General features: G+C 42.4%; 1 long non-coding RNA gene across 1 annotated transcript in view; it reads right to left on the reverse strand.

Annotated features, from left to right (window-relative positions):
• The window catches only part of LOC146400244 (uncharacterized), a 29,084-nt gene extending 18,108 nt beyond the window's left edge, over nucleotides 1-10,976 (reverse strand). Inside the window, exon 1 of the long non-coding RNA XR_014816880.1 lies at nucleotides 10,317-10,976. This is a non-coding gene — a long non-coding RNA (uncharacterized LOC146400244). The remainder of the gene's footprint in view (nucleotides 1-10,316) is intronic.
• Between the last annotated feature and the right edge of the window lie 256 nt (nucleotides 10,977-11,232).

The raw sequence follows: 11,232 nt of genomic DNA on the forward strand, positions 1-11,232 counted from the left end.
TTATTCTGCTGACTCCTCTTTCCCTTATATGCCCTAACCTAGGTCAACAACCACTGTCTTGACCTCTTTAAAATCTGCTTACACATTCACAAAGAGAATGCTCCTAGAACCTTATTATTTGATGGCAAATAATGGTTGAGTGAACGTCAAACCAGGCTACCAAGCCAGTGATGGATAATATAAATGGATTCAGTCAAAGAGAGATTAATTTCATATTTCTTTCTGTGGAAAGTTTTTATGTTTCTTCATGCCAGGATAATTCTCTCATACATTTGATAATAAAGTAAAGCAATGGGGAAATTAATTTAGATTGGTTTTCCCCTGATTTTAAACAAAAAAGTAAATAAGCTTTTTCAATTTATTCAACTGTAACATAATCCAATAGTTCGGGTGAGATTCAACTATATAATGACTTAATTGAAAGAAAATTAAACAAGTATTTGTCTAAGTTCTGTTGCACTAAATGAGATTTTAAATTACTCCAGGAACAGATATTTCAATTCTGATATGATGGCTTTAAACGGGGTGATATTTGATTTTCAGAACAGTCAATAAGAATCTCACAAACACTTGGGAGCCGTCTTCTACTGGTCTTGCACGAAATTAAATCAAATTCCACTTTATGCCCAGATGGTCAAGGTAAAGGAAAAAGACGTTGAAAAGCCAGTTCAAGCTTTGCTAGGTATTTTTAAAAACGCCTTCCAAGGCAGTAGCAAGAATGGGTTGTCTTCTCTCTCTTACTCCTAGTAACCAGAGGGAGGCTGATGAAGCTGAGCATATATGCACTTCATCATTTTAAAGTTAGGTATTTAGAGAGAAGGCTGCTCTATAACCACACTTCCACACCCTTCACGTAGCTACATAAATATGGACTATTGGACACAATATCTTTAAAGAATTAATATTTTATAATCTACTCTGCAAGGGATTTAAGGAACCTTACACAGTGAAAGACACATAAATCAGGACAATTAAAATTTAAAGGCAAATAAAAAACCAATTAGGAAGAAGATAAAAGCAATGAAATAGTTTCCTCAAGTGATTTATTTACATCCTCCGAGCACTACCTTTTGCTCTGTGGTTCGATAGCACACACGGAGAAGAAATACCTAAGTTACAGGATTCTAATTGTTTTTGTCCTTATGGAATATTCCCTGGCTCAAGTAAAGGGTCAGCAGCACTGGACCTGGCGGAGACTTCGGGGAGTTTTCTCAGGATACGGAGCACTGCCCAGTGTATACAAATCTGGGTTGGAAGCAGGCGGAACGTATCTCTACAAAACCTAAAAGTAGTCACAGTCAATATGATATGTGAAGGAACCTTATAAAAGTTTTGTCTATTTTATTCTCTGCTTCCTTTTGATCATCAGACTTAGACAGGTGTAACCTATGCTCTAGGCCATGTTCATTGTGGAAAGTTAATGACTGGTTCCCGAATATAATCCGGGGAACATCTGCCTCCAGTGAGCTCTGCTGGGGGAGGCATGTCCTCAACCTTGGCAATTTATCAGTCGCCTGGTAGGAGCTGCCATCAGTGTCATCTGCTTAAGGCACATTAGTCTCCCCACCCACTCTGGCTGGGCACACTGCAGCAACACAAACTTGTGCAGAGAATAGCCTTTAAGGAAGCAGAGCTCATGAACCCAAAGACCCCTTCATCCGAATGCCCTTCTCACAGGCAGAAGGCACACCGCAGTCTTCCTTAAACATCATCTTTGTGCTGGTCTAGTTGCAACTCCTGTCCCTGAGGCTTTGCCGTATTTGTGAGCTTTGGTACCTTAATCTTTGAGTTTTCCATATTTGCAAAGGGGAGACAATGCCTACCTAAGGGTTTGTCATGGGAAATGGGTCTACGGGCGTCGCGCAGCCCCAGTGAAGATGTCTGATGTCGATGGATGTGGTTTCCCCTGCCCGGGGTTCAGCTTTACACCGTTAGGTACCTTTGGACAAATGCTGTCTCTACCGTCAGCCCTGAAGACTCAACTGACTGCAATTTCTAAGCCTTATCGCTTTAGGTTCTCCGCTGTGCACAGGGTTGCGTTTAAACTTCTCTTTTCATTTGTACTTGCCTCTTATTGATCAACTTTTTATAGGCAGGTATTGAATGAAGAGTGTCCTATTAAACTAGGTGATATCTTACTTTCCCCAGCATCCTTCGTGATGCCTAAACGGCCTGGAAAAGAGCATCTCTTGCATTTCAACATTACTTTGATCTGATAAGCGTACCCATTTTTGAGTCAAAGAAGCTCAGTGAAGGGGCTTGATATTGCTTCCCTTGGTGTCTACATTGACTCCAAGTGCATCTTCTTGTCTTAGAAAGTTAGGGGGAGGCATAGCACCTGCAGTAAAACCATGGTGGATGAGAAGAGGTGGCACCGCCTGTGTGCTCCCAACATGCCCATCCCTCATCCCATTACGACCTTCTGGGTTGGGTGTTAATACGTCCTGCAGGATCCCTCATGCCACATAAGCCTCGTGACAAGCGATGGACTCAGTTCGATGAGTATTAAACCTCTCTGATTATTACCTGGGTTATAGTAACCATCTTCCACTTCGGTTACTCTACAGGCAGCTGGCAAAGATGTTCTTTGCAGAGGTGTGGGCCTCTCTTAGATTTCCTTCACAACAAGGAATATCAAATCTGAACGGGGCTGAAGTAAAGATAATCTTTTCTCACAATAATTGTCTATTTTTTCACTTCTGTTAAAGGGTTTGTTTTAAATCATTGTATTGCCCTGCATCAATGATGTACAAATTTTTGTCTAAAGAGTAGGCTTTACCTAATGACCAGTTAGATGGTAATTCTCCTTACGACTTTTTGGGGGGACAAACTGACATGTTAAGTGCTGCTTTAATACTCTCAGGCAGTTAAAGAATTTCACCATACGCTGGGCCATAATGACCATGCCCCCATCAGCATTAGGGTGTAAGGCCTTTGTGTTGCTAAGGTTCAGCTCTACCCAGAGAGAGGGATTAGCTTGTCAGCAGGACTGCAGAAGGACCCTCCCCGGTCCTGGTGGTGTAGCCATAGCATCACTGTCAAGTACCTTGTTTTTATTTTTACTTCTTCGGAATAAGGTCATAATTTAAACTTGTTTAAATACATGCATTTACTGACTTACTTGTAAATTACTAAGAACAAAATAAGAAGTTTGATTGGAAGTCACCTATAAAAATAATTTTATATTCATTTTAATTCTGCCTGTATGATAGTGATCCAAGATTTGAAATATGATTAATGGTACAGGATTGATGTTGGAGCTTTATAATTAATTGATATCAATAATTATTTACTTGGTAAAATGAGACAGAAGGGGGCAGTGATTAGGATTAGATTAGAATTAGGAGAGTCACACGTAAAACTTCCTTCAGTGTTCAAGATCTTAGACTTACAGTCTCAGTCAATCCTTTTTTCAGACTTTTTTTTTATTCTAGTCATAATCATCAAAGACTCAGTGTATGGCAGGGTCTGGGCAAGATTTAATAATATGTATGCAAGGGGCACAGTATTTGCTGACAAAAAGCTCATAGAAGGGAGAGACGTGGTGCATATGCTGAAAGTCTTATTCGGGAGATGTAAGGTGCTGGTGAGACACAATGAGAGGTTCTAGAACTTAGACAAGGAAGCTGGTAAATCTTCCAAGAAGAGGTGGCGACTGAACTGATTAAAGAGAATGCCAGCCACGTGAGGAAGTGAAGCAAAGCCCTGGGAATGCCATGGTTATAAAATGGGAAACAAAAGCATGTTAGTTCTGAACAAGCTGGAAGTTCCCAGCTGCTTACACAGCACAGAACAGCCATGTCTAAGCATAGCCTGGGTCTCTCAGTAGCCTTGCAGTTTCCCAGTGATGCCCGAACCAGGGCCTTCTATGACAAATCGCTGCCACTTCCTGTCCCAACACCTTTTCCTCATGGCCAAGCCCGTCCCTGCCCTCCACTGAGAGTGACCTGCCGGGCCAATGGGCTGATGGATGTTTAATTTTATAATGAAATAGCTAAAGTTCTCCAAAGTCATTGTGCTCTTTCCTCGAGCACAGAGCACAGAAATTCAGTTGGTCCACATCCTTGCCGTTACTTGCTGTTGTCATTCTTAATTTTCTTCATTTTGGTGGAATAAGAAGCAGGATCCCGGTGTGGTTTTACTTTGCATTTCCCTGTGACCAATAATGCTGATCCCCCGTCCCGTATTTCTTGGCATTTCATATAGATCCCAGTGTTGTGTCTATTCAAGATTCTTGCCTGTTTTCACTGGGTTTCCTTGAGTATTGATCTGAGAATTTAATCTATTTTTTTTTTTTTTGTCTTTTGTCTTTTTGTTGTTGTTGTTGTTGTTGCTATTTCTTGGGCCGCTTCCGCGGCATATGGAGGTTCCCAGGCTAGGGGTTGAATCAGAGCTGTAGCCACCGGCCTACGCCAGAGCCACAGCAACGCGGGATCTGAGCCGTGTCTGCAACCTCCACCACAGCTCACGGCAACGCCGGATCGTTAACCCACTGAGCAAGGGCAGGGATCGAACCCGCAACCTCATGGTTCCTAGTCGGATTCGTTAACCACTGCGCCATGACGGGAACTCCTGAGAATTTAATCTAAATATAAGTCCCTTGGCAGATATATGCACTGTGAATAGTTTCCAGTCTATGGGTTATATCTTAATTTTTGCAATGCTAAGTTTTCATAAGCAAGAGTTTTACATTTTGATGAAGTCTAAACGATCAACTATAGGGGGAAAAAAAGGTTTTTGGAAAGTCCAAAGGGCTCTGTAACTTGCGGGACAATATTCATGTTTCTAAAAGGAGAGAAGTTGAGAGAGAAATTGAGTCAAATATCTGTTAATGAGGATTGGACACGATTTTCTCAAACTTGATGAAAAATGTTAGTCCTATTATCCAAAAAGCTTATTGAATTCTGCACAGAATAAACACAAAGCGGCAAAATTGCATTGCTGAAAACCAGTGATGAAGAGACAATCTCAAAGGAATCAGAGAAGAAAAAGACACCATGCTTTACACACTCGGGGTGGAGCAGGAAGCATAGAATGACAGCTGACTTTTATTAGAAATACGAAAGAGCAGACGTCTGTGAAACAGCGTGGAGGGAGCTGAGAGGAAAACACAAACAAATGAAACTAGCAAGCTACAATTCTCTATCAAGTAAACACAGGCGTTAAAAATGAGAAAGACAGCAGAACAAAAGCAAAGAGCATTTGTCATCGCAGAACTGCACCCTGTAGGAACTTTTGGTGGGAAGAGAAATTATACCAGACAGAAACCTTGAATCTAGAGAAAGAAAAGAGGAAATCATAAATTCGTGTGTAAAAATGAAAGAGTATCTTTCTAAAAAAATTTAATTTCTGTGAGTGCAAACTGACTATCAAGAGCAGCTATAATAACATTGTATTCTGTGCTTTATAACGTATTTAAAAGAAAAATGTAAAAGAAATAACTAAATACAAACGTGAGCGTGTGCTGTTTAAATTTCAGCATGCGAAAGGGTATAAAGTTATTTAAAGTTATCTGTTATAAGTTTAGGATGTATATTGTGAATCATAGAGCAAGCATTAAAGTTAAACAAAGTGGTGTGTTTAATAAGCCAACCAAATAATTGGGATGAAGTAGAAGAAATAAAGTATAATAAATAAAAAAGAAGTCAGAAAAAGGGGGAAAGAAGAGATGGCACTAATATAAAGCCAATAAAACATTGTGGTTTTATAACGCAGTTTTTTTTTTTTTTTTTTTTTTTGGTCTTTTTAGGGCTGCTCCCAAGGCATATGGAGGATCCCAGGCTAGGGGTCTAATTGGAGCTGTAGCCCTCGGCCTACGCCAGAGCCACAGCAATGCCAGATCCAAGCCGTGTCCGGATCCTTAACCCACGGAGCGAGGCCAGGGATCAAGCCCACAACCTCATGGTTCCTGGTCAGATTCCTTTCCGCCACGCCAGGACAGGAACTCCTATAACGCAGTTTTTATTGTTATACAGGAATGGCAGAGCCAACAGATGAGGAGGCAACTGCCATTGAAAACACAGTTTGTTATTCACAGTTTCTAAGAGAAAGAAGCAGACCACACAGTGGGGACCACATAGAGAGGCACCAGGTCAGAGGAATGAGGGGAAAGCATAGGAAAGAGAGTTTATTAGGGGTGAGGTCTGCAGAGGGAACAGGTGAGGCAGAACAGGCAGGCCTGTGCGGCTGGTTGGAATAATTTTAGTGACTCTGGGACATAGTGGCTGACCCTAGGGTCTGGGACCTGGCCCTGGGGTGCGTAGGGCAGACGGACAGTGGCCTCGAGTGTAAAACTCTTTCTCTCCAGAGGATGTGGCTTGGGCCCTGCGCTGGTGGGTTTACAATGAAAGGTGAGTTCCAGGCAGAGTTGTTTACTAGCTCTAGAAATTGGCTAGCCCTCAAAGCATCAGAAATATTGAAAATAAAAAATGCATGATTAATCCCAATAGCCAGTTTAGACTCAAGAGTGCAAATAATAATAGTAAATATAAATGAACTGAATGCTTCACTTATGATGCATGAGTAGTCACAAGGGAAATAGAGCAAGACCCAGCTGCACGCTGCCCACCTGAGACATGTGGTAAAAAGTTCAAAGGTAAAGGGTCTTAGAATATAAAACATGCCTGCAGTAATTATAGGAAAGCAAAGAAAAGCATGGTTTCTAGAGGGAAAGAAAACTGTTTCATGAGTGATCAATTCATGAAAAAGATGAAGAATCCTAAATGTTTATGAACCTGAATCCAACTAGAAAAACCTTTTGCATAGTGAAGGAAACTTTCGGAAAGGCTGTCTACTGAATGGGATATTTGCAATTGATGTATCCAATAAGGCCTTAATATCCAAAATATACAAAGAACTCATACAACTCAACATCCAGAAAACAAACAACACTATTAAAAAATGGGTAGATGACTTAAAAAGGCGTTTTCCCAAAGAAGACACAGAAATGGCCAAGAGGTCCATGCACCGAGGATTATCATCATTAACCACCAAGGAAACGCAAATTAACACCACACGGAGACATCACCCCCCCTGCCAGAATGCTCTTTTCAAAAAGACAACAAATAACAAGTGTTGACGAAGACGTGGAGAAAAGGGAACCCTCGTTCACTTCGGGTGACCGTGTACATTGTTACAGGTACAATGGAAAACATCGTGATACTTCCTCGAAGCATCAAGGTAGAACCATGACGGGATCCAGCAATTCACCTCTGAATGTTTACATACACACACACACACATGAAAACACTAATTTGAAAAGTTATGTGCACCCCTGAGTTCACTGCTGTCTTATCTACTCCACCATGACATGGAAGCAACCTAGGTCCCCCTCAACAAATAAACAGATAAAGAAGATGCAGCACGTACATATACAATGTAGCACGTACATATACAAGGGACCATGGCTAGGCCACAAAAATGAAATCTTTCCATTTGCCGAAATACACCTGGACCTAATCGGAGTCATGCTAAGGGAAACAGGTCAGATATAGAAAGACAAATATTGGATGATTTCACTTATACGTGGAATCTATGAAACAAAGCCAATGAACAAATGAACAAACATAACAAAACGGAAATGAACAGAGTCACAGATACAGAGAGCAAGTATTTGCCAGAGAACGAGGTGAGATTAAGAGGTAACAACTTTCAGTTACAAGATAGATGAGTCCAGGGGACAGAATGTAGAGTGTGGGGCATACAGTCGGTAACAAGGTGGTATCTTCACATGGTGACAGATTGGTGACTAGACCTCGTGGGGGTCAGTTTGCTACTACATAGAAAGACTGAATCATTATGTGGTCCACTGGGAACTAGCAACGCTGTGGGTCAATCACACCCTGGAAAACAACCAGACAAATATATCCCATCTCTTTGGAAAGAACATGAGATAGTATGAGAAAGATAATATGAGAAAAAGAACGTATATGTATGTATGACTGGATGACTTTGCTATACAACAGAATTTGGCACAACACTGCAAATCAACTACAACTTTTAAAAAAAGCAACAGCAACCGAATAGCAAAGAAAAAAAAAAAACGCATGGAAAAGAGATTAAATTTACAGTTACCAGAGGGGGCATGTGGGGGGAAGAAGAATTGGGTGAATATAGGCAAAAGCTACAAAGTTTCAGGTATAAGATAAATAGGTGCTCAGAGTGTAAGATACAACATGATGAATATAATTCACACTGCTCTATTTGTTACGTGAGAGTTGTTGAGAGAGAAAATTCAAGGAGTTCTCATTACAAGGAAAAATGCTTTTATATTTCTTTAGGTTTGTATCTATATGAGATGATGAATATTCGCTAAATTCATCGCAGTACTTATTTCATGATGTATGTAAGTCAGATCATATGTTGTACATCTTAAACTTACACGGTGCTATATGTCAATTATATCTCAATAAAACGGGAAGAAAAAAGTATAAAGGTATTTTATGGGAGAGCTGTGATGTATTTATAAGGTGGAGTGCAATTCGGATGTGACTCAGCCAGACTCAATACACTCTTCCCTTTTTGATGAGCTGCTAGCCTATTTGGGAACCTCAGATGGTTCTATTACTTCTCTGCCACAGGTCACGGTTATGACCTAGATTTTTTTTCTATGAGAAAGTCAATATTTAATTGACTTGCTAAATAGTGACCACTAGTCAGTCAGTACCGTCAAGATTCAAACGGCAAGTCATGCCTTCAAGTCCACAACTGCTCAGGTGTTCATTTCTCCAGAGGACGGATTTATCACCAGCACCTAATGCATAATCTTATCCAAAATAACGAGACCCGAGTGTGTTTACTGATGAATATAAGCTCTGTTCTAGTCTTAGATACATTCTTTTTATTATGTATCAGTAATATCAATCCTTCTCAGTAAATGTCAAAGTATTTAAGGTTATACACACTTTTTTTTTGCTAGTTATGAAAGCTTTTTGGAATAAATATCTAGCAGAGCAGCAGGGCTCCATGTCTGCCCTGTAGATGAATGCCGAGCTCTATCCACAGAAAGTGGTGTAAAGATTTCGATATTATTTGATTTTCATTTTTTCTAAGACCACACCTGCAGTATATGGAAACTCCCAGGCTAGGGGTCAAATCCAAGCTGCATCTGCAGGCCTGAGCCACAGCCTCGGCAACACCAGATTCAATCTGCCTCTGTGACCATGCCACAGCTTATGGCAAAGCCTGATCCTTAACCCACTGAACGAGGCTAGGGATCAAACCCTCCTCCTCACATGGACACTATGTCGGGTTCATAATCTGCTGAGCCACAAGGGGAACTTCTGATTTTGAATTTTTTTGGGGGGGCCACACCCCATGGCATATGGAGGATTCCAGGCTAGGGGTCAAGTCTGAGCTGTAGCAGCTGGCCTATGTCAGGGCCACAGCAATGCCAGATCCAAGCCATGTCTGTGACCTACACCACAGCCTATGGCAATGCTGGATCCTTAGCCCACTGAGCGAGGCCACGGATCAGACCTGCGACCTCATGGATGCCAGGCAGATTCATTTCTGCTGCGCCTGGATGGGAACTCCCTGATTTTGATTTTATGTGCAAGACATGACATTCGAGTATCATTTACAATTAGACTTGTATTTGTGCTAATAGAAATGCAACTCTTTCTAGCAGTAAATCCCTGGCAAATACTTAGTAGTTAGCTAGATAAGTTGGCTAATCACGAAGCATTTTTATTGGTTTGCAAATCAACTTTGTTGCTTTATTTAAAGCTCCATCCTTAAAACATTTAAAGGTGGGTTTTTTTGGTGAATTTTTTTCTTTTTTTTTTTTTTTCCTTAACTTTCCTGATGTGTTCATTAAGGTAAACCTGAGAGCTCTTTTCCCAATATGCGGACCAAGCATGTTTTCATCTTCCTTCTGTTGTCTGTCCCGGGATGAGCCAAAGTGCACTGAGATCTCCCTCCTTGCGGCCCCAATTCAACCTGCCCTGCTCATGGCCTCTGAGCTCCCTGGGATAACTCCTGAAGGTAGCAAAGAGCTGCGATGGGACAGACCTTGTACCACACAGGCAGAGAGAGCTCAGACTTGTCCTCCTCCTCCTCAGCTGCCCCAGAAGAAAAACCAGATAACGCGTCCATGAAGAGTTCATGAAGTCTGCATGCAAAACACTAAAGCAGGAAGGGCTCCGTGAAGCGGGGCTTGAATATTATTATTGGGAAACACGCAGGAGAGCCACAAAGCCTTGGTCTGGCAATTTTCGCTGTGAAATATTCTGCAAATCGGCTTCAGGTTCCCAAACTACTTAGAGCCGTTCTCCGGCAGCTCTCGGAGGCATACAGTCCAGGGCAGATCAACTTACCTGCTTCCCGTTCTTCTCTTGTTCTGCGCGTCAGCCTCTGTCTCTGCTCCGCCCTGCTTCCAGCCCATCCTCAGTCACATCGCTGTCACGCTCCTCCGGCTCCACTCTAGCATTAATGCGTCCCCTTGGGACTGCCAGCACCTAATGCATACATGCTGCTGCTTGTAATTATCCCGTCCCCCGTTTCCAGGATCCTTGTGTGTTTCGGCCTCCCCCCCCCCCCGCCCCCCGTTGATCTCGTCTGACCTTTGTTTATCTCAGTTTGATTGGCAGTAGACACTCATAAAGGCTGAACTTTTCACCACTTCATGATCACATGCAAACTAAAAGCCAGGGAGCATATTTTCCTGCATCAGAAAGGGAGTGACAAGGCTCAAGATTTTAACTAATGGCTACGGGCGTGTGCTGGAGAGCAGGGGAGCCTGGGGAGAGAAACGCCGACGCCGGACCCTGACAGCGTTTATGGACGCGGAAGGTTGTGCAACGTGATGAGATGAGGGGCGGCAGAGCCGTGGGGGCAATAGTTTGTTCCCGGATGAATGCCCAGGCTCTTGAGGAGAGGGGCACACCCCCCTTGCCTGGCGGGGATCCCAGCGGCAAGGACAAAGGAGGGCCGGGCACCTGGATTCCCAGTTGAGAGGGGTCATAGCACAGGGCCAATGGCTCTGGACGGAGCGCTGGCGGTAATTTGCTGTTCTCTGCTCCCTGAACTACCTGCAGTTTCTTCAGAGGAAAGCCACCCTGGCACAGATTTACTGGGGATCTAATACAGTCCCTGCAGAGGCTCGTGACGTTACCATGCCTTAGCTCAGTCTAAAAAAGGCATATATATTGCAACAGACCAAAAAAAAAAAAAAAACAAACAAAAAAAACCCCACCTTTGTGGTGGTGATGGTTGTTGTTAGTAGGTGGGACA

This window comes from Sus scrofa, chromosome 9 (genome assembly GCF_054392235.1).
Source record: "Sus scrofa isolate SSC_HxYL_T2T_F1_AM1 chromosome 9, Sscrofa_HxYL_maternal_Yorkshire_Landrace_v2.0, whole genome shotgun sequence".
Classification (NCBI taxonomy): Eukaryota; Metazoa; Chordata; class Mammalia; order Artiodactyla; family Suidae; genus Sus; species Sus scrofa.